Consider the following 530-nt stretch of genomic DNA (forward strand, 5'->3'; position numbering starts at 1 on the left):
AAAAAAAAAGAGGCACAGACTCGAATTAGTCGTGGTTTATCCTCAGCTCCTACATTGTCTCCTTAATTTTTAAAATAAAACTGTCTTCAAAGCAGCTGTTTCTCCTTTACATATTGAGGAAGAAGAGCTTATATTCATAATTACAGACTCATGGAATGCTTTGGGTTGGAAATGACCTTTAAAACCATCCCATTCCAACCCCCTGCCACGGGCAGGGACACCTTCCACTAGCCCAGGTCGCTCAGAATTTAAGTAATTTTACCTTAGAAATGTTTTGCAATATTTACTTTGCAGGAAAATGCCAAAAAATCACCAAATGAATGTGTTAATGCAAGCAAAAATGTTGGGATATGAAACCATTGCAGAAAAGCAAGCAAATACTTAAGAACAAAACCAAAATTGTTTCATCTGGGGATTTAAACTTGCAGACGAGAAACGTGGATTAATGAACAAATTAGTCAAAAGCTACACTGAAAATTCCCTCAAATTCTCTGTGTGTGTGGCCACGATTAAAAAAACCCCAGAGAATA

The sequence above is a fragment of the Lepidothrix coronata genome, unplaced genomic scaffold (genome assembly GCF_001604755.1).
Source record: "Lepidothrix coronata isolate B3197 unplaced genomic scaffold, Lepidothrix_coronata-1.0 Scaffold375, whole genome shotgun sequence".
NCBI lineage: Eukaryota > Metazoa > Chordata > Aves > Passeriformes > Pipridae > Lepidothrix > Lepidothrix coronata.